The 23,067-nt window shown below is 46.8% G+C and overlaps 3 pseudogenes; 2 read left to right on the top strand and 1 right to left on the bottom strand.

Annotated features, from left to right (window-relative positions):
• Positions 1-6,771: 6,771 nt before the first annotated feature.
• LOC146176962 (uncharacterized) lies at positions 6,772-7,790 on the bottom strand (annotated as a pseudogene).
• Positions 7,791-7,873: 83 nt separating this feature from the next.
• On the top strand, positions 7,874-9,267 carry LOC146176961 (tubulin alpha chain-like; annotated as a pseudogene).
• An 11,596-nt stretch (positions 9,268-20,863) lies between these two features.
• Positions 20,864-21,520, top strand: LOC146176960 (uncharacterized; annotated as a pseudogene).
• Positions 21,521-23,067: the final 1,547 nt, after the last annotated feature.

Raw genomic sequence — 23,067 nt, 5'->3', positions numbered from 1 at the left:
ACAGCTTTTGTCACCCCAGATGGACTGTATGAGTTTAAAGTGCTGCCATTCGGCCTATGTTCAGCGTCGGCTACTTTTCAGCGCATGATGGACACCGTTCTCGCCGGCTTCAAATGGCAAATCTGTTTAGTTTATCTCGACATTGTCGTGGTCTCTGAAACCTTTGGAGAACACCTCGAACGCCTTCGCGCAGTATTAGATGCCCTCCGGTCAGCTGACTTGACGCTCAAGCCTGAGAAGTACCACTTTGGCTACAAAGAGTTGAAGTTTCTCGGTCATCTTGTGAGTGCCGCAGGCGTTAGGCCAGACCCCGACAAAACTGCCGCTGTCGCCAAATTTCCCGTTCCTGCCACGAAGAGGAGTTTAAAACGTTTCCTGGGTTTGTGTGCGTACTACCGCTGCTTCATCGCCGACTTTTTCAAGATAGCCGCACCCCTGACCCGCCTCACGCGGGATGATACACAGTTCGTGTGGGCCGCCAGCAACAGGAGGCTTTTGCGGAGCTGCGCAGACGACTGTAAACTACCCCTGTTCTTGCGCACTTTGATGAAGACGCCGCCACCGAAGTCCACACCGACGCCAGCAACATCGGCCTTGGCGCTGTGCTCGTTCAACACCAAGCTGGCGTGGAAAAAGTCATTGCGTATGCCAGCCGCATGCTCTCCCACGCTGAAACAAATTATTCCACTACGGAAAAGGAATGCCTCGTCGTTGTGTGGGCAACTACGAAATTTAGGCCTTACCTCTATGGCCGTGCGTTTAAAGTCGTTACTGACCAGCATTCTTTGTGCTGGCTGGCCAATCTCTGTGACCCATCGGGGCGCCTAGCACGATGGAGCCTTCGCCTCCAAGAATTTGATTACTCCATTGTGTACAAATCTGGTCAGAAGCACGAAGATGCTGACGCGCTCTCCAGGGCACCCGTCGGATTTGTCGATAACGTCACGAATGACAGAGGTTTTCTTGGACTAGTGAATGCCTCAGACATAATGACCCGACAGCGAGCTGACCCAGACCTTCGACCTGTAATTGACCCCCTGGAGGGCCGCGCTGCTGACGTCCCCCGCCAGTTTGGAAGTCACCTGTCTGCATTCTGTCTTCGGAATGGCGTTTTATTCAAGAAAAACTCCAGCACTGTTGATCGAGCGCACCTCCTTGTCGTGCCGGCCGACATTCGCGACGATATCCTTTTTGCTTGCCACGATGAACCCACCTCCGGCCACTTGGGCTTTGCACGCACACTGGCTCGAGTTCGTCAAGCCTATTATTGGCCTAAACTTTCTGACGCCGTCCATCGCTACGTCAGAGGCTGCCGCGAGTGTCAACGTCGAAAGGTGCCTCCTCTCAAGCACGCAGGTTTGCTCCAACCTATTATTCCACCTAGGACGTCGTTTGACCAAGTCGGCATCGAACTACTGGGCCCATTTCCGCTGTCATCGATGGGTAACAAATGGATTGTAGTCGCGACGGACTATCTCACACGTTATGCGGAAACCAAGGCAGTGCAGCTCCACACATCAATTGAGATCGCTCAATTCTTTATGCAGCAAATCGTGTTGCGTCATGGCGCACCGTCCCTAGTCGTAACCGATCGAGGCACCGCATTTACGGCACAGCTCATGCACGACGTGCTCGAGCTTAGTCATACCAGCCACCGAAAAACTACTGCATATCACCCGCAGACAAATGGCCTCACGGAGAGACTCAACAAAACCATCGCCGACATGATCGCAATGTACATAGACTCGCAGCACAAAAACTGGGATGAAATTCTCCCCTACATCACCTATGCCTACAACACGGCCACCCAAGAGACGACGCGTTTTACACAATTTCGCCTAGTCTACGGGCGTGACGTTCAGACGATGCTGGATGCCATGCTTCCGAGCTGCCCAGATGATCATCCACTCATGCCAGACGCCGAGCAGTTTGCTCAGCGCGCTGAGGAAGCACGTCAACTTGCCCGCATTGACATTCAACAACAGCAGGGCACGGATGCACGCCGCTACAACCTCCGTCATCGACACGTCGCATATCATCCTGGAGAGAAAGTTTGGGTGTGGACCCCGGTGCGTCGGCCCGGCTTGTGTGATAAACTGATTTCCTGTTACTTCGGACCTAACGAAGTTCTGCGCCGAGTCACGGAAGTGACATAAGAAGTTCTTCCAGTGGGCACTGTGCAGCCCTCACGTCGGCGACCACGCTCCGAGGTCGTGCACGTTGTCCGCATGAAGCCCTATTTCACGCGGTAGTGCGCTATTCGTTTATTTCGTTGTCGCAAAATACACCTTACCCCACCTCAGTTATCTATGCTGTCCATGTGCTGATCTTTCTTTTCGCTTACATTGGCCATCGCTCGCGCTCCGTCCCTTATTTCTTTTTTTAAGAGGGGGAGTAATGCCACCTGGGGTCCCCATGTTCTAGCTGCGCCTGGAAGAAGAGGACACTGAAGTTGACTCTCGTGCTGTGCGCCGAACGTTTGCCTGCGGTACAGCTTTGTCCCGTCGTTTTAGTCAAGTCTAGCCCTGTTGTCCGTGACAATATATATATATATATATATATATATATATATATATATATATATATATATATATATATATATATATATATATATATATATATATATATAAGCGGTGTTTTTCTATTAGGATAAGACGATGTTCTCAGTGGCGTAAAATAGCGGACTAAAATTACTGTCGAAATTCTTATCTACACGGTCCATGTAGGTTAGCATTCACAGCTATCAGGTACGAAGCAACTGTCTATATAGTCATTTTTGTGTAGAGTTGGATCCTAAGAATAGCAAGATATTCGCTTTTAATTATATTTCATATGTTGTGCTGCAATTTATTTTCCTGTTGCCCTTCATTTGTCCCAATTATGCCGTGAATCTTCACAAGAGGTGATAAGTATGACCTTGCTGTAATTCGTTATAGAGTTAGTTACCTAAAATTTTATGGCTAGATACAAGTCAAAAGTAAAAGAGCAGATGCCCTTTACTCGGAGCTGACGCCTTTAAATAATTCGAGTTCGCCTGTTGACAAGGTGCAATAGGCGATTAGCATCCGCCTACTTTGACTTGATTACACAGCATGCTCAACCAGCGAAATAATCTGCATTATTATTTGTTTCGATTTGATTCGATTTGCTGCTCCTAACAGATGCCGTCCGTGAAAACGTGGAATGGCTTTTTCTAACTCTTAGGGTGTCATCTACAAATGACCGTCCGATTTGTTAGATCCAGAATGCGATTGAATGAGCGGCTTACTAACACGGTGCATCATCTCCAGCCACGCGCTGGTCCCATCATTGCACAAGCTCTGATTCTATGGGGGCCTCACCACGCGCCTAACTACCTGGATAAACTTAGCTACCTTCCAAGAGCTCTTCCTCGTTGCGTTTTACACTTCCAATGGAACCTTATAACTATTAGGACTTTAATGATGGCAGAAGAATGAGTTTAAGATGGCTGTATTTGTTGAATGAATGCGTTCAATATTGAAAGTACCTTCGATTGAGATAGCGAGTAGTTGACGCTTCCCCTTGAACCACTTATGAGCAGGCACTGAAGACATCTTAGTCAAGTAACCATTTTTTCTAATCCATCTGCTTCCTATATATATATATATATATATATATATGAATGTGTTTTAGCTGCTTACAGATGAAAGGTTCATTGAGCAAAAAAATGACCGAATGATAGATATAGATAGCAGATATTTAATTGAGTAGAAATTTATTCGTGTACCGCTCCTTAAACCCTGAAATAGGAAATTTCAGCTCATAACTAAATAGGATAAACTACACCACGTCTTGACAATGTCATGAAATTAGCAGGTTTATCATGGGACATGAGTACTAAAGCCAATGCACGGAAAGCCACTAGTTTCGCAGCCACACAAATGGCAACGGGTTATGGAAGTGTTCATAATGGTGCTGTGAATGGAAAATGAAATATTATACTGACACTTTTAGTGGCACGGTAGCTGAACGCTGGGCTAATCATGCCCTCAACTATGGTCCAGTGTAAGAGAACGTAGTAGTTTGGCAAAGAGTCAATGCAGGCGTTTTATTAACGCCACTGTTTACCAACATTGATTACCCATCAGTACAATGGCGGTGTGCTGCTTGAGGGCACTCCCCTCATTATTGCCGGGGACGCAATGTTAATGTTAACAGTCAGTTCGACTAAGTTGAAACCTCGGCGGTGATGCAGGCATTGCGAAATCAGGGGGTAGACGACCCGTACTTGAAAGTGCTGGATGATATATATAGTGGCTGTACAGCAACCATAGTTCTGTATAAAGAAAGTAACAAATTCCCATAACGAAAGGTGTTAGGCAAGGAGACAAAATCTCCCCAGTACTATTCACAGCTTGCTTAGAGGAAGTATTCAGAGACTTGGAATGGGAGCAGTTAGGGATAAGGGTAGATGAAGAATAACTCAGTAATCTGCGATTTGCTCATGACATTGCCTTGCTAAGCAACTCGGGGGATGAACTGCAGATAATGATTAATGACCTAGACAGGAAAAGCAGAAAGGTAGGCTTGAAAATCAATATGCAGAAGACTAAGGTAATGCTGAATAGCCTCGGGAAGGAACAGCAGTTTACATTAGTAGCGACGTACTGGAAGTAGTAGGCGAATATGTTTACTGAGGACAGGTAGTAACCGCAGATCCGGACCATGAGAAGGAAATAACAAGACGAATAAGATTGGGATGGAGCGCATTTGGCAAGCACTCGCAGATTATGACTAGCAGCTTACCGGTATCGCTCAAGAGGAAAGTATACAACAGTTGCATCTTGCCTGTACTCACCTATGGGGCTGAAATGTGGGGGCTACCCAAGAGAGTTCTACTTAATTTGAGGACAACCCAGAGGGCTACGGAACGGAAAATGGTAGGGGTAACATTAAGAGATAGGAAGCATGCACAATGGGTCAGAGAAATAACTTAAGTTACCGACATTCCAGTGGAAATTAAGAAGAAATGGACATGGGCAGGAAAAGTAGTGCGAAGACAGGATAACCGATGGTCGCTTAGGGTAACAAACTGGATTTCAAGGGAAGGAAAGCGTAGCAGGGGGCGGCAGAAAGTTATGTGGGCGGATGAGAATAAGAAGTTCGCAGAGGGTAAGTGGGTGCAACTAGCACAGAACCGGGTTACGTGGAGAAATATGGGTGAGGCCTTCGCCTTGCAGTGGGTATAGTCAGGCTGATGATGATGATGATGAATGTTAACAGTAAAAAAACGCAGTGGTTACCAGCCTTCATGCGCACATCATTTGGGGTCACAGCTTTATATTAACCCATGCTATTTATGCTCAGTGCAAACGAATTTATCAGCACAAACTCCTGTCGAGGAACTGCTAGCACCAGTCGTGCTAAATAGGAGACGGGCGTATCAGGCTTGAATAATACGCGATAAGAGAAAGCGCAAAGATCGCGTCACCAAGTCAACTAAGTCGCCTGAGTGGCTATGTGCCTCATCATTGCCACATAATTTGGCCTAGAATGCAAACACAGTGCTGATTCTGGGCAACCAAAATTAGCCGTTGTTCCCTGTAGGAGCATCTTGAAAAAATCGAACTTTAATTTGCAATGGTTACCTTTTGAATTAAAACGTAGGGCGCCTGCAACATCTAATCTGCTTCTTTTTCTCTCTCTTTTTTGGTCTTTTGTGCTAGGTCTTTTATGCTAGCAAACTATATATGGCTACCACAACGGTCATTATTTGAATTCATTGTATAACTGCTTTAAACCTGGGCAACATCTCGTCTACTACTGATCGTTTTTTAGACTTTTGAACATTTTTTTTCTATTTCGTATATTAGAATGCCAACGTAGCCTCTTCAGCGTTTCCTCTAGAGGTCCCTTATACTTTACTATTTAACTCATCGGTTGCTGTGCACGACCAGGAGTCTAATGAATAGGTTTGGTTTAGTTTTGGGTTTTGACGTCCCAAAACGACTCAGGCTATATAGGACACCATAATGGACACGAGAGGACAGGAAAACAAGAAAAACACGAGTACATGCCGGCTCCCAGCTACAGTGCGAAAAGAAATGATCTTCCTACAGCCAAATGTGAAGAGATCCAAGCAGCGCCTTCAGGCTATGAACTGGAATACCGTTATATACCAGACTTCATGGTCAGAGAAGCACCTGCTGTAGAAATACCAAGAAGAAAATTAGGGCCGTCCGAGGAAGTGCGCAAAGAAGACTTGCCACCAGAGAAAACAGGCCCTTGAAGAGACTGTGAATGAGCTTTCGAAGTGAAGTTGCGGCTTTATCAGCCCAGCTTGCAGACGAAAAAGCGCGGGTTTCTCTTCTTGGAAACAGTATTGCTGACGGTAAAGGCCTTGTCTCGAGAGCAGAGAAACTGCAAAAAGATCGCGAGGAAGCTGCGCAGCACGTAGAAAGAATGAATGCTGCTTTGGAAAATAGTTAGCGACAAAAACAAGGACTTCAAGATGAACTGGCGGGTCGCGTTGTTCAATGCTAAAAGGTGCCTGCTCTGGAGAGTGCACTACAAGAATGTGAAGCACAGCTTGCGAAAAAAAGTCGAAATGCGGCGTGCAAAGCTGAGGGTTCCATGCATGTGCCACCCATCTGTGGCCGGACCGAATGGGAACATCGTCAAGGCTCTAGAGCGGGACACCAAACCTCGCATCCGGTTTGACAAGGAAGACGACGAAATCACCATCACTGGCGACATGGCACGTCGCGTTGGCTGTGCGCTAGTGTTGTTCCCTCCTCTGACCACCGCTTGCTACTGCTGTTGCTGAGTCTGGGGAAGGGCACCTGGGATACGTGGTCTTCTTACTGCCTCTTTATATGTTGGTGGCGGTTCTTCTTGGGTCGGGTGGTAAGGTGGTGGCTCGGGTTGCAGACTGCACGCTGCCGCTGGTGGCAAAAGGTGGTCGAATGAGTCACCCGTCCTCGCGTTCTGTCCACGTTGAACCACCTCGCTGAGTGCGACACCGCGGCGCAACGGCATAATGTACCGATGGGTAAGACTCCCAAACGGCCGATCATGCAGCCCCTGGCCCGAGTCGGGCTTCTAACGTCGCTTCATGCATACGAGGATATTGCAAGCGATGGGTATGTCTACCGGTGAAATCCTGACCGGGGACACCACGCCCCCGTGGACTGGTCTCTGCAGGACCGAGGAGTCTGCGCATCGCCAGCCCCAGGTCGTGAGTTCCGTGTGGTATCCCTGTCTGGAACGGCAGAACCTGCCATCGCAAACAGGATGGCGGTCACGGATGAAGCAGTCATAGTTGGTGTAGCAGAATAGTAGCGAGGGTAGCCTGGTGCACAAGTGGAGTTGCCGCCTATGGACTCCTGGTAGTAGCCACCCTTGCAGCGACATGAGGAACTACGGCACGCCGACGCATTGCTACCGGCCTCGCACTGACCATCTGACCAGCACTGATCGCCAGTTTGCGGCCCGTCCTGTAGATGCCGCCATGTTCGTAGTAGCTTCGGCGGCAAACGCAGACGTGCTGGCTCCCACAGCGGCTGCGGTCGCGCTTGATGCACGACTCCTCTGACAGGCAGCGCTCCCTGACTGGCACCCCGACAAAGACGCAGCTGAGGCTGGAGTTGACTAGCTCTTCACGGAAGCCAATCTTACAGACACAGCTGTGGTTGTGGCACGCATAGTGACTCGCTCGACGGCAGTCTGCGTCTGACTCACGTGGGCTCCTTGAGGTGCCAGCTTGTGCCGATGATTCGAGAACATAGAGAATGAGGACGCTGTTGATGATCAAAATAAAATCTTGACATTTAAATGTTATAACAAACGTTCCACTATCATAGTAAGTTATGCTAATCGTAGGGAGCCCTCTTAATGCTGGGTCGCTGTAAAGATGTGTAAACATGTTTACAAATCCATTGACAAGGGTCCGGTGAAGCATCTGTCAGTCGTCACCCACGTAATGAACGGCGACGGCGGCGTAATGGATGCGTTTTTGGACTCCGTACTAGTCAGTGATGCGACTGCTAGCGCTCTCAACAATAGCCTCAAGGCAGTGTTTATTGTTGCCAAAATTTCGTAAAACACAAATTTGAATGATTTTGCGGCCGATGGAGCGAACTTGCTGATGGGTGCATATCATTTCGGCGCATCCTGCAAGCAGTTTCCAGGACTCTTCATTATGAAGTGTGTTTGTCACTGATTCCATCTGTGCACCTAGTTTGTGTGTAAAACACTTCCAATGGGATTTGAGGACCTGACACGCAATGTTTTCAACTACTTTTTGTAGCCGAAGCAGACATCTGCCTACCAAGAATTCCAGAAGCTCGCAGAGGTGAAACAACATCAGGTGTTGCACCCATGCCAAACATGATGGCTGTCTCTCCAAGTTGTGGCATGCCTACTTGAGCCTATGCCGACCCTGATTTTGTCTTTCAAACAAGCAGCCGCTGAGACCACCTGCTTGCTGCAGAAGCCATTCTAGAAAAATTGAGTGACCCGTCAACGAAACTCTACCTCAAGTTTCTTGGGTATATGCTGCCTTTCTTCACTACGGGTAACCTAAATAAAGAATTGCAGCCAGATGGAACCCGAATCACTTGCTCCATAAAAAGTTTTCAACCACGCTAAAATGTATTTTCGAATGCTACATCAAGCAGGACTACTTGCAGGCCACGCTATTGTCCGATGTGCGCTCCGAATACCCAGCCAAGTTCCTGGCATTGGAATAAATTTTATTGGAACCAAAGCTAACTGACGCACTAGCCAGCAAGACGCGTGCGATGTACGTCGACTTGGAGCCCACCGTGGTGAACAAAGTGCACTCGGGCATCTACCGGCAGCTGTTCCACCCAGAGCAGCTGATTACTGGCAAGGAAGACGCTGCCAACAACTACGCCCGCGGCCACTACACGATCGGTAAGGAGATCGTGGATCTGGTGCTGGATCGGATCAGGAAGCTGGCAGACCAGTCCACGGCCCTGCAGGTTTTCCTCATCTTTCACAGCTTCGGCGGTGGCCCCGGCTCGGGCTTCGTTCACTTCCCTCCTCATGGAGCGCCTCTCGGTTGAATAGTGCAAGAAGTCTAAGCTTCAGTTTGCCATCTACCCAGCCCCACAGGTCTCCACAAGAGTCGTGGAACCCTACAACTCCATTCTTACCACTCACACCACCCACGAGCATTCAGTGTGCTTCATGATTGACAATGAGGCTATTTATAACATTTGCCGTTGTAACCCAGGCATTGAGCGTCCCACCTACACCAACCTGAACAGAGTCATTGGCTAGATCGTCTCCTCTATCCAAGCTTCCCTACGCTTTCACGGTGTCCTCAATGTGGGTGTTTACCCCAAGTGTCTTCCCTCCAGTTCTTCGTGCCCTCCAGACGTAGGCTTCGAGCAGCATCCAGAATTCTAAAGAACACCACAACTTTATCCTTGGCAAAAACGGAAAAAAGTTAGCTGACTTAGAACAGAACACCGCCACCAAGATAACAGTTCCACGGCCAGACGATCTGTCCGATTTTATCGAAATCGACATCATCCAGTTTTGGGCCATTTATCCCGCCTTATCTTACACCATTGTATTCGCGTCTTTCGTAGTCTATCCCGCAACGGAACGGCGGAAGCCGAGATCGGGATTACATCCTTCGTCTCTGGACACTATTTGAGCGGCCTAATTACTGCGCCACCAGAGATTGGTAGATTTTTCCACGAATGTGATGTTGACTTCTTGCCCACAGCATCTTTTTTAACTTCCTGAAATCTCTGCACGAATGTCATAACGAAGTTTTGTTTCCTTTCCATAATTATTTATTGATACTCACCACATCACTTTCATTTAAAGAAAAGCGAGAATAGGGCAACTGGTAGAGACGAATTTAAAAAACCCTAATATCTGCACTGCACATTGATCAATAAAGGCATGCATAGCTGGTAATGTTTTTCTCAACCTAATGCATGCTTCGGTTCATTTATAATACACAATTATGCGCAAAAGGAGAGGGCAGTTATTCTAAACTAGGGTTTTCGTACTGTAATTGCCTGCACCTGGCGTTGGTTTATTGTGCCTGCTTTCACGTATTCAATGGCTTTGCCTGGTAAATAACATCGGAGTGACCCTTTTCAGTCGTTTGTGACAGTTGAAAGGTTTGGGTAATGCGGCCATTTGTACCCCAAATCAGTGGTCCATCGTTGCACTATAATGTTGCGGTAAATGCAATGGCAATTATTTGGCGTTCCGGAAGGTTTTTCGGGTGTAAAGTGACCATACGAGCACATGGCATAACAAATGGTAATGCGGGCATTTCTTGTAGCTTTCGGGACTAATGAATTCAATAAAATCACGTTACGAATATGACGCGTGTACTGAAGCATGACGTTTAGCGTAACTCGATTGACCTGCTCGTTCATATGGTGTCTTTGCGTGTTAAGCATACATGCATGATGCATTTGGCATTTGCTTGGCATAAAGTTTACGACAGGAGCATTCCTGAGCCCGATATAGTCAGCGTCCGAGACAGCGCTTTTCGCTGTCTCGGACGAGGGGAAGTAGAGAGGAGTCGGAAGTTCCTGGACCATGGCGAACCGTCGCTACGTCATTTTTATGAGGGCAACAACCAGAGCACCTTTCACTCCCCACTCTGGTCTTTTAGACGTCTCTTAAGAGGATAACTACAAAGGCATAGTCTTCCTCTGCTATCATTTACTCGCTTCCACTCGGTTTCGGTCATTTTGTGTCATCGTTGCACATCCTGGTCGTTTCCTGATCTTGATGAGTCATGCATAACTATTTTATTTTTTTTTTTCACTCGTCGATAAGCATTCTTCTCATTCCATTCACAGCCGTTCATTCAAGTCGTTTTTTACCATATTTGTAATTTCGTAGTCATGGTAAGTCATGCCTACTAATTGTAATCCTTATCGCTCAGAGCTAAACATTTTTCTCGTTTCCAGTCAATTGCGGTAATTCAAGTCATCAGGTGACATATTGGTCGTTGAGTAGTGATGATGAATCATGCCTATTGATAACCACTGAGGCTTATGTGAAAAGGAGCGGGCGAAGGGTCTCCAGGTGTCATGCGAGGATATACAAAAGAAGGCTTACCAATTATTATAGCAAGATGGGATGGCTCGGTCAACGTATAAATCGAGTCGGGATTGAGTGCAGAAGTTCATGTGGCGCAACGAAGTCTCCCTTCGTCGTAGAAAGACCATCTGCCAGCGTTTGCCAACAGAGTACGAAGGACGGCTGAATAAATTCCAGCGCGACGTTCTGAAATTCAGGCATAAAAAGCGTTGTCACATTGGCCAGATTGAGAATTCCGACCAAACACCCGTCTACTTCGACATGCTCAGCCGCACCAACGTAAGAGCAAAGGGAGGGGTGGGGGGGGGGCAAAAGTGCGCCTGTTGACAACTGGCCACGAGCACGCGCGAGTAAGTTATGCTGCGCTGCACTGCAGATGGCTCGATGTTGCAGTCGTAGGTCGGGTTTCATGGAAAGACAATTCCAAAGAATGAACCATTTCCGCAAAGAGAGATCATCATGACCACTGAAAAGGAATTCATGAACGAGATTATGGTTAAAAAATGGTTCCAGAGTGTTTGGAAAAATCAAGGAGGTGCTATCTTGGGCCTTCCAAACATGCTCGTCTTTCACTCGTTAAGAGGCCACATTTCCGGGCGTCAAGGAAGCCCTACAGAAGGCTGGCAAGGACCTAGTAGTTATACCTTCTGAATAATGACCCTGGGATGTCGCCATGAATAAACCTTTTCAGGACCGCGTCGCCAAATATTACGCGGAATGGCTCGCGTAGAACAATGAGCCATAGCGCCTACATGACACCGCAAGTTGGCCCCGCTCAGTGAATTGGCGACATGGGTCAAGGATGCGTGCCAGAATCGTTAAGCACAAATTATCAGAACAAGGTCAAAAACTACAGCATTTCTAAGGCGCTTGCAAGCAGCCAGGGTGACGTCATTTGGGATGCCGACGTCGCCTGCGAAGCACCCTAAAAGCAAAACGTTCCCCATAGCTGCGACAAGGATACTGCTCGTGATAGTGACTATTGGTATTTAGTGTCTGTCGTGTGCATGTTTTTCAGTTTTTTTTCTCAGAAGATATGGGTGGACTTATATTCGAATTTTTTTTATTCCTCGGCAAGTCCAATGTATAGGGGTCCTCCCATATTCGAGTAAATACGGCACCTAAAAGGTGAAGTATGTCGATCAGTATTACGATTCTTTCATAACTGATATGAACAGGGGCATCTTGGTAAACTTTAATGCTGGTGCACTTTTCGTGTGCAGGGCAGGCTCAAGGCGAAAATATAAGGAAAGTACGAATTCATGACATCGGGATGTAGATCAGTCGGCACACATGGACGGTTCTAAAAAATAGGGAATGGTTGCGGTTTTTACTACGCGAAGGAAGAAGCATCAACCAAAATTTATTGGTTTGGTACGGAGGCTGCTAGGCACGTCCTGGTGAATAAACGTTTTGATCGAATGTCTTTGAAGGTTTATGTACCCTTCGGTCAGTAAGCATTTTTCTATGTATGTTCACAGGTTGATTTCTTGGGTGCATTTATTAGGCGTTTTTTCGTTCGGAATTTTTTTCTCTAGGCTTTCGAATACAAATGTTTTTCTTTATCACATAGAATAGAAACGGCGCGTACCTATGGACAGGTTGTAAAATATTGTGCTTGTATATCAATTTTTGTCCATCGATTTTAGAGCTCACGAAAAAGGAGTGATAAATAATTATAACCTTTTACTGATACAAGAAACATCTCACCATTTCTAGTCACGTGTGTATTTTATAGACTGGTTGTTGGAAAGCTATGGTGAAAGAGAAGTTGATCGTACGTATTGTGGCCTTTATACCAAGGACAAATTTCAACATGTCGAATCTGGATCGGTGGGAAACATTAGATTCAGGGTCTTAATATTATGAGTTAGCGTGCTTATACTTCGAGCAGTGTTAAACATAAAAACGAAGTCAATATATTCTTGGAGAGAAAGGATGTAGATAAGCATATGCAAAACCTTTCGGGGCAGGATAAAATCCTTAAAAATATATAATCCGCTTGATGAAATCGTTTTGGAAAAGCGGAAATATCAGTCTTTACCGACGAAGGCAGACGATAGTAAAAGAGGTATCAAACTTTGGTCGGCGTAGTAGGCAATAAGTATAAGTGTGCTTTCGAGGCCAGAAAATTTGCAGAGATATTTTCATGGTTAACACGATCCGCCGGTCTAGTTGATTTCCATCCATTTGTATCACCAGTACAAACACAATCAGGAAAAAAGAGGAGATTGGACAAAGCGCTGTGTCTTATTTCATCTCTTTTTTGTTAGTTGTGTGCACGCTGCTGATAAAAATATTTTCATGTGGACAGGCAGTAACAAAATTGATGGAAGGTGCACTTGATTTCATCAGCACGAGATCATCACTGCCTCTACGACCAATCCTATCGAGACTACAAACGGTGAAACACAGCTTGTCATCAAGCATTTTTTCATTAAAGTTGTCAGAAGTCAGCCATGTTTTGGTGAATACCGCAATATCGCGCTGTCTTCTTAAACACCTTCCGGTTTGTTTTTTGAGATGAAGCAAGAAAAGCAGTATCAACTATTCTAACTCTGCTTTTATGAAATCTACCTTTCCTTATTGGGCATATGGTTCTGGGGCTTGTACATAGGAAAAGCAAAAAGAGTGACTATGTTGTTCATTTACGTTTAATTCGCCAGTATAATGCAGAAGGAACTGGCTATCTAAGGAAAAGTGCGTGTGTGAGTAACTACCCGAATAAGCACTCCCACTACGCACTGAACGTTTCATTTTCCTCTTGAAAACGCAACGCTGCTTTTTCCTAATGCAAATCTTCGCCTTCGTTATGGCGAAACGCATCGCACGCGCGACAGTCTGCAACTTCGGCAGCGCCTATACAGCAAAGGAACTTCATCATTTCAGCATCCTTTGCCACATTACGTTCATTCTGCCAAGTGTAAATTATAGCCTTCTAATTCACCTGCTAAGCCAGAAAAGATCAGCTCGAAAATGCATCCCTGAGCACCATACATTAGCCCTTTGCGTGATAAAAGGGAATGACAAAATAGGATTTTGTTTATAGCTCACTCAGCATGGAATATTATACGCTAATAGAGGAAAGGGAGTTCGACAGGAACGGTCGCCTGAATGCTACGTCACCGATCTAGTACCCACATTTCCACAACAGAGGCGCATCAAAGCATGCTCGCGGCATTTTTATGTTAAAGGTGGCTAAATAGGCTCATCCTTGTTGCAAATGAGGCTATTGCAATATTTAGTCTGAAAGTTAATCTGCGTGCTATAAAATGTAAAAAATATTAATTTCTGTAATTTGGAACGATGGTTCATCACCTGCGTATTACAGGTGCCATTGAGCGGAAATGTAATGTTCTGGGCCGTATCCAGCGGAGGTTCCTTTCGGGAACCGTTCTCTTTCAAGATGACGTCAATTTGACGTCAGCAAAACAGCGGGCGCCACCTCACGGCGAAGACGGGAAAGACAGCGGCCAATCAGCGATGGCCCCAGATCGTAGGCGTGTCCATCACGAGCATGTGGCTTTTTCTGGTACCAAATACTTGTACCAAAGTGGTGTTAAGCACGAAATAAATCTAATAATTACACAGTAATGCAAACTAGTGAATAATAGACTGAAATATTCTTAGAAGCATCCTGTTAACAACTGCCAAGCAATTGTCTTGGCTCATGAGTACCTTTCTTCGCCGCTAGATGGTGTCGCGTGCGCGGCGGCGTCGTCTGCTTCCTCGCTCGCTGTGAAGTTTTTGTAAGTTCTGCCTTTCGCACAGAGGGGAAAATATCCTAAGAACGATGTCTGCAACGCCCGTAGTATGCAGTCCGAATCACGCTAGCTCTTTGACGGAGGAGTTGCTGCCGCCGTTGCGAGTACGAACGAGCTGCTTGCCACCGGCACCGCGCCGGCGCGTCCGCGCCTGCCTATGTAGCGGGGCAGCGTCCGTAGCCTTATCGGCCGCTCAAGCGTCGTGAGTATGCGCTACCTTTCCGTGAATAGCTGTCAATGTAGGACGCAGCCGATGACACATGGAATCCGACTGCACTCGACCCAGTCAGCCACCGTCTGCTCCCCTTCCGCTGATGTAGAAGGAGGGAAAACTCAGCCCGCACTTACGGACGCGAATTATTTGTCTCTACGACTGCCGGATTCAAATGGTCGCACTGCTGTTGGCCGAGAGCTTCCGATCGCAATGTAGCGATCGTAGCGCGTAGAGCACATTTGCTTCTGACGGCAGCCATACCCCTTCGTCCCCACTTGGCTTCGCGATCGGCACGCTGCCTTAGCCAGTGTTTGCCGCAAAACCTCCTGAGACATGTAGAAGGCGTTGTCTCGTTTTCCTCTTTTTTACTGCGTCAGTTTACTAAACCCGCAAAGCGCTGCAAAAAAAAAAACACACCCACACACAAAAAAAGATACCCCGGCCGTACTCAAGCAGCTGCGCGGCGCGCGCCGTCGCTCGACTACGGCCATGAGGCGCCACAGCGAGCGCAGAGCGGTTCCATCTCGAAGCAGACCAACTCGTCGCGGTTCCTGCGCCGGCCGGCAAAAAGGTTCCTTTCGGAGCGGTGGCCCCGCCCCGTGCCGCTCCGTGACGTAGGCGAAAAACGTGGAGCCGCCTCCGGAAGTTTTGGGGGTCACGCCGGACGTGACGCAGCAACCAATTAGGAGCGGCGAAAGGAACCAGTTCCCGAACGAAACCGTCGCGGGATCTGGCCCCTGTTTCCATATTTGCTTATTATGGCACTCATTTACATTCTTGCAAATTACGAGCGCTGCGACGGAGAACAACAACGAGAGAGTAATGACAAGGACAGGCGCTTCATTACTCTCTCGTTGTTGTTCTCCGTCGCAGCGCTCGTAATTTGCAATCATGTACCAACTAGTTCAACTTTCCGTATTACTGTCATTTACATTCACAGATGCTGGATATGAACGTCGTGTTAAATATTTGATATAGAGAGCAAAAAAGGCATACTCCCCGTGGCGGATGCCGGAGAATGTAAAACAGATTTTATTGCCATCTATAGCTCATGCCTTGGGTCAAACATCCGACAGGAGGCACCTTTCTGCTCAGCTGGACTGAGCCTCACAAGAAAAGTAGCATGTCGCCGTTTATTGAATTGAAAACACAACGTTTCCTGCTACGCGAAAATATGTCAGGGTTTCTGAACACTCGATGATACCCATAAATATGACACCGAGTGCGCCGACAGTACTAAAGAAGTACACAGGCTGGTCAACCTTGGGCTTCCAACTCCGGCCCTCTGAGCGGCACTTGACTGCGCAACGGATTTACTACGAAGGTGTTTCTTGTTTTGCCTTCTTTATAAAAATTGGCCACGCACGACTCAACCGTCTTAGGCACCTAATCGACCGACTGTGGAGCGATAACGTAAATCTGACTAGAATCCGCACCATGCTACCGTAACAATATTCTTCTAATGCATCTTGACAGCAGGGTGGCTCCGTCTATGCAGTACGTTATAATGACACGTCTCGAAGCACCACCAAAATATTCCACGAAGCAAAAGACGAAAATTGGAATTTTTTTCGACTCCATTTTTCGAACAGGCCATCGCAACTCGAAAAGTGACAACGTTTCGTAACGACAATGCATAATTATCGCGGGTATGCTGTTCACAAAACACGCAAATTCATTACAAGAGCTTCAGGGCATTTAGAAATTTTTAAAGCGGCATTGCAGCCAGACAAACAGCGATGTATTAACATTCTGCGACTTAAGCCGTATGAGCGCCTTTAGCACTTTTTGCTGCCCTGCTTGATTGCTTGTTACCATGTAGCAGAAGATAAATTTGTGTATTTATGATATCCCCAAGATCGTTGTGGAACAAACCGCTATGATATGGAGTATTGCTATGTGGTTTTGCACGGCTTTAAATTGATTGGAGAAAAAATAATTTCTTTCCTGTTTGTAGAGGTTAGAAAAAGGCTTGTTCACAACAACAAAAATAGCAGAAACAGAATACATACAAAAGTGTGTATTTCCGTTTACTATTCCACTGTCATCTGAGTAACCTCGGTACGGTGAAAAAGTCTCCGGTTTTTTTTTTTTCGTCCTTTCTTCAGTAGCGTTATAGTTATTTTCATTTAAAATCTCAGAAAATGTTTTTTTTTCTTTTTGAAGTGACGCTCCTCTGAACCAGCATTTCATACGAACGTAAATAAAATGAAATGTTCAACCTGGTAACTCAACCATAGATGCTTTATGAACTGTTATTTTTGTCCTTTATAGTCGGACCTAAATCAATGTTGAGAACGGCAGTACTCTAGCATAAGTTCTTATGCACATACTCTTTTATGAACAAGTACTCTTAATTGTGCGCACCCTCTCATTTTTTCCAGAAAAAACAAAAACAAAATACAGGCTAAACATTTCTCGCTGGCGTTTTGCGATTACAAAAATTGTGTGATATTCCTAATGCTTGAAAACATGGTAGAATTCGACGAACATCAGCTTTTGAACCTTGATGACTATGGTGAGGAATGAGCTTCCTTCTACCTAGCTAATACATGTGTAAAGAAGAAGAACAAATTAGCTGTAGCTTCATTATACCACTGCAACTGGAGCCATTTTATTGCTTTTAAAATCGTTCATTATACTAGCATCACACATAACGCTCTGATCCTCTTTCCGATACATTAGAACAATGAGTGAGGATGCCTAGCAAGCTACTGTGGAAAAATAGAGACAGAGCTCCTGAAAAAATTATAGAAAATTTGGAGGACGCCTAATCTTCGCCCTTAAGATTGGAACGCGGCAGCACAAGAGACACCGTAGAGCGCCCGGCACTGGTAGACGCAACCGCTTTCATTACACGTCTCTCAAGAGCGAGCTCATGTTCCGACGCTTGATGCCCTAGCGGTGACGTCATCGCTTCCCCTAGCGGCATCTGCGAGAGAACCTTTCGGCTCCAGTTTGCGCGTACAAGCGTTCCTTCGCTTACAATGCGGCTGAGGCGTGCACTGAGAAGGGAGGCTCTGTTTCGAATGCCTGCATAGAGCAACTTGATATACGTATTTTTATTTATTATTCCTTCCGGTACGTAGAAGCGCTGCCATCCACCTTGCCGAAACGCGTGGGCCTCAAGTTGCTGTCGTAGTTCGTCGGCAACTTCGTTGCCCATCCGAGCCGGCGCGATGAAGATCTCGGAGGCCATGCCCTGTCTACCTTATTGCGTGCGCCACACGCATGATGGCGCTACGTGCACGCCAAGCGAAGAGGAAGTACAGCGGAAAAATATTTTGCCACTCGCTTAACTGCGTGTTCTGTAATTCTGTAATTTACATGCTCATAATTATTAATATACGCCACAATACTCCTCTCTAAGGGAAATTTCTGAGACAACACTGCAGTCAATAGACACGCCTTTGTCTACTTCAAACCATCTAGTTGGCGTGGTGGAATGGTTATCATGCTCGTCTCGCACACCGGAAGCCCACGTTCTATTCCCCAGGTCGGAGATTTTTCCTACTCGTTGTTATTTATACACGGTTATGGGAATTTTCGTTCACGGCCAACGCCAGACGACGCGGGACGACGGCCGCCGATTTAATTTGCTTCTGCTCAGAATCCTCATTCCCCGAACACATCGGTGCACAATACTTGCAAGTACCGCAGAGCTCGACAAGGTTAGAACCTTTCCTATTCATTAGGTCTCTTGCGTGCTCCCCGAGCCGGTCGTTGACGCTACGCCCTGTTTGCCCGATGTATTTGTCACACGTCCGAAGAATTTCGTACACTACGCCTGGGGCGCATTCAGTAAAACTGTTCTAATGCCTCTTTTTATACCCAGGGTTTTTGTTACCCCAAGTTAGCGTAAGGCCAACTGGCCAAGCCTTTAAGCGGCTGAAAAGACCAACGGCACGTTGTGCCTGCCGGCTTGCTACCTTCGTGCGGCCATGACAGATATTATGGTGCACGTAGGGCATCACTTCAGGCCTCACTTTAGCTTGCGAGGGGTTATTGTCTCCTTTCCACTTCTGGGCCTCAACTTCTTTAAGAACGTTTCTGCCACAACGACAACAACCGATTCCAAAAAACCTGCGGCCTCAAGCCTAGCCAATTGATTCCAGAAACTATCTCGCATATCATGCTCACATGTTTTTTCGAAGCCTAGGTTCTGAGCAGAGTTTAGTGACCACTCTCTTCCCAAATTTCGGATGAATGTATACTAATAGCTCATTTTGTGCTCTGGGTGAGTACGACGAGCAAGCGTGCTTATTTGTGAACCTAATTCTGAAATAAAAACTGTGGGATCTCATACGTGAAAGTGAGGCACCTGCCATACACTCAAACGTATATCCTCCATTGTAATGGCACAATGTTTGTTTAGAAAAAAAAAACGTCTTCCAAGTAAAGAAATTTTTAGAACATAGTCAGTAATGCATTGCTTAAAATGATCGTGTAAATTGCAATCGATGCGGGCTAAAATGATATCACACAAAGCTAGGAAACACCATCTTCCAATACAAATCCTCTTCTTTTGGAGATAAAACTAATCATCAAAGGCGATAAACATCCTACAAAAATAAACTTCTAAAAGCGCAAAAAGTTTTCTGCAGTCCTCCCCGTAGCATTTTGAAGCGGAACAACTGGCCCGTTATTGTCAATACACTCTTCACAGCAGCAAAGAGTTCGTGATGTGAAGGAGTGTATTGACAATAACGGACCCGATCCGTATAAGAAGGCTTTGGGGATGAGTGTAGTAAACATTTAGCGCTTTCTGAATTTTAGCTTCGTAGTACGTTTATCGCTTTTGACTAAGTTCGCTTATGGTTATGACGTTATAGACCTTTGTGAGTCGCTTCTTCTGCTCTAACGTTGACAAGGTGTAACCCGTTAATAACTATGAGTTATTATTAACGATGTGCCCTAATGGTCCGCACACTCCCAAACACCCTTAGAGTGAGTGGGGGCAGCTATTCCGTTCGCAAAGGAGATGCCTTTGACTTGCGTGGCAAGTTCAGCCGGAATTCAACTACCTTGTAGTGACAGAAGGGGTGGTCGTTTGGTGCCCAGTTTCGCCTGTTCAAGCCAGAGTAAGGGTTGGAGCCAGAAGTAAAAAAACAAAACAAACTTTGTGTACAGCAATAGACGATACAGAGGAATACACACGAACAGTTAAAATGCACTGACCAGAGGTTCACTGAAATGCGACGCTAAGCATGCAACTAAAGAGCTATTCATAACACAGAACAATACACAAGACAGTCAAATAAGCAAACACTGAAGTGTTCACCGGGCTACTGTTGCCGACCGACGACTCGAGATTCACGATGTGGCCGCCATGTAAGACGAGCGCTACTCCCTTGAAGGTCTGTGGGCTTGCCAGCAGCCTAGCAGCGGATGAACCCCGGTAGTCGAGCAGTTCATTTCAGTCGTTCAGTCGTGTCCGACTCTTCGTGACCCTATGGACCATGTCACGCCACGCTTTCCGGTCTCTCACTATCTTCCTAACATCACATAACTTCATCTGCAGTGCCTCGAGGATGCCATCTAACCATCGCGTTCGCTGCCTACCCCTTCTCCGGCGACCCTCAATCTTTCCCAGCATCAAATTTTTCTCCAGCGACTCCTCTCTGTTATATCGGCGCAACGCTTATCAAGCTTGCTGCTGTCTTGCTACTGTGTGCCGGTATCTGATGTACGCAGTCATGGTTCGCGTGTGCGACCGTAGCGCTAGCCAATAGCATGCCTCGGTTGCACCCAGGCTTCCTTTATAAACCGAAGCCACTGAATCCTTGTTGCTTGTATTTTCGTGTTGCTGTCGAATAAAGTCTAGCCTTCTCGGCGTCTCGGAATAACATGGTGACGAGGATGGGATCGTTCAGGAAGAGGCAGTGACCAAGCCTCCTGAAGAAACGACGACGACGCCACGGCAAGCGGGAACATCAGTGATGAACACCACTCTGGGATCGTTGGGCGAGTTTTGCCCGGACTCTGGCAATTTCGACATCTACGTGGAAAGGTTTGACCTGTACGCAACAGCCAACGGAATAGACACAAGAAGCTGCAAGTCTTCTTAACTGTCCTTAGTGAAAAAGCTTACGTGACTCTGCGTAGCCTTCTGCTGCCGAAGAAGCCCACGGAAGTCAAGTACGAAGAAGCTACAGATGTTCTCCGACAGCACTATGCACCAAAGCGGTCAGTGGTTACCGAACGGTATCACTTCTACCAGCGAAAGCAAAAGTCGCACGAAAGCCTGGCACAGTTCATTGTCGAGCTGAAGAGACTGGCTGCCACGTGCTCGTTTGGAAGTTTTTTGGAAGAAGCGCTCCGGGATCGACTGATTTCTGGAATGCGAGCGGATTCTATCCGATGCCGTCTTCTTGCCCTGTCTGATGATGAAGTCACCTGGGAGCGAGTTTGCTAAATTGCTACCGCCTTGGAGACTGCTCAGAAAGACACCAGAGAAATGCTACCTGAGGGGTAAACCACCAGTCCGGCGGACATCTGCTGGCATCGGGATTCCACCCTGCAAGGCCAGCGACACGCGACAAAGGAGGAGGCCCCTAGCAACGAGCAGCGTGCCCCGCAAAACGGCCCAAGGAAGCAACGTGGGAAAGGCACTGTTCGCGTCTGTCATAGATGCGACGGACTGCATACGCCTGTGAGTTGTCCTTTCCTCAAAAGTATGTGTTTCAAATGCTCGAAGCCGGGTCATGTAGCAAAAATGTGCAAAACAAAGGTCGTGCACAAAGTTGAGGAGCCCTTGGCGGAAACTGACTTGCTTACAGTGTGTACGACGAACGAAGTTCTCGGCTCACCGCCTATTGTGCTTAAAGTAAGAGTAAATGGCAAGAAGATACCGATCGAATTAGACAAGGGAGCCGCTGTGACAATAATGTCTGAAAGAGACTCTGATGAAAATTTTCCAAACTGTCCATGTTCGAAAGACGACATACGTCTAGGCGTGTATAACGGTACTTCACTCAAAGTGAAAGGTGTAGCAAACGTCAAGGTGTCTTATCAGAACCGAAGCTAAGATCTGCCTCTGATAATAGCAAAGCAAGAAAATGGAGCTCGCATGCCGACGCTTTTAGGTCGTGATTGGATAACGGCACTAAAAGTTGACTTGCACAATGCTGTTCAGCAGTTGCAACGTGACGTTGATAACGTGCAGGATGGCAGGCAGATGGTACAGCGGAAGCCGAGAACAAGTTAAAACGGCTGTACAGTGATGTGTTTGAGCCAGGTTATGGTTCTATTGAGGGATTCACTGGTAGCATCAAAATGAAAAACGATGCGCAGCCAGTTTTTTTGTGAGGCGAGACCAGTACCATATGCACTGCGCGAACAGGTGGAGAATGAATTGCTTGAACTTGAGAAGGCTGGTGTGGTGTACAGAGTGAGGCACAGTGCGTGGGCTCCACCGCTAGTGATCGTCCCAAAGAAAGCAGAAAAGCAGATTAGGATATGTTGGGATTACAGAGTGACTGTAAATCGGGGTATTGAACTCGACCACTATCCACTGCCTCTGCCAGAGGACATATTCACGTCATTGGTTGGAGGGACCGTGTTCACTTTACTGGATTTGTCTAAGGCTTACCTGCAGCTTGAGCTGGATGAGCAGGCACAAGAATTGCTGACGGTGAACACGCACATGGGACTGTTCAGGTTCCGGCGACTGCCATACGGAGTGGCAAGCGCCCCTGCAATGTTTCAGGCGGACCAGGTGTTACGAAACATACCTGGAACTGCCTGTTACCTGGACGATGTGTTAATAGCAGGTAAAGACCTGACGGAATGCTATCACTGTTCCGAGCAAGTGTTACAAACGCTCAGTAAACACGGCATCCGGGTAAACCCAGGGAAATGCAAATTTTTCCAAGAAAATGTTTGTTACTTGGGACATAAGCTAGACAAGCATGGCGTACACACAACACCAGAAAAAGTAAGGGCGATTTGAGAAGCGCCTCAACCAACTAACGTGACTCAACTAAAGGCATTTTTGGGTCTAGTAAACTACTACGCCAAATT

Source organism: Amblyomma maculatum, chromosome 10 (assembly GCF_055883805.1).
Source record: "Amblyomma maculatum isolate TAMU_Amacu chromosome 10, ASM5588380v1, whole genome shotgun sequence".
NCBI classification, from domain to species: Eukaryota; Metazoa; Arthropoda; class Arachnida; order Ixodida; family Ixodidae; genus Amblyomma; species Amblyomma maculatum.
The sequence above is the reverse complement of the archived record's forward strand: the minus strand, read 5'-3'. Positions and strand labels throughout refer to the sequence as shown.